We start from the raw sequence: 719 nt of genomic DNA, 5'->3' as shown, positions 1-719 counted from the left end.
TGAACCCGCGGGCTCAGGCAATCCACTCACCTCAGCCTCCCAAAGGCGCGGGATTACAGGCTGAGCCACCGAACCCGGCTTTATAGTTTATTTTAAGCAAGATTATTTTCTTGATTTGTTTTGGAGAGTTCATTGCTAATGTATAGAAATTATTCTGATTTTGTATGTTTATTTTGCATCCTGTAACTTTATTAAAATTATTTATTAGTTCAAACAGTTTTTTGATGGAGTCTTTAGAATTTTTAATATATAAGATCACCTTACAGACAGAGACAATTTAACTTCTTTGTTTGTGACTTGAACATCTTTCATTTATTTCTCTTTCTTAACTGCTCTGCTAGGACTTACACAGGTGGTGAGAATGGGCATTGTTGTCTTATACTTGATCTTAAAGGAAAAGCTCTCAACTTTTCACTGTTGAATATGATATTAGCCACAGGCTTGTCATGTAAGACCTTTATTGTGCTGAGATACATTCCTTCTATACCTAATTTGTTGAGAGTTCAAGAGATTTTATCATGAAAGAATGCTAATTTTGTCAAATGCCTTTTCTGCATCTATTGAGTTGATCACATTTTTTTTTTGGTCCTTCATTCTGTTGGTCCTTCATTCTGTTAATGTGATGTTTCAAATTTATTGATTTGCATATGTTGAACGATCCTTCCATCGTAGAGAATCTCACTTGGTCATGGTAAATGATTTTTTTTTTTTTTTTTTTT

This window comes from Carlito syrichta, unplaced genomic scaffold, assembly GCF_000164805.1.
Source record: "Carlito syrichta isolate Samal-C Ts95f unplaced genomic scaffold, Tarsius_syrichta-2.0.1 Scaffold314800, whole genome shotgun sequence".
Lineage (NCBI taxonomy): Eukaryota > Metazoa > Chordata > Mammalia > Primates > Tarsiidae > Carlito > Carlito syrichta.
The sequence above is the reverse complement of the archived record's forward strand: the minus strand, read 5'-3'. Positions refer to the sequence as shown.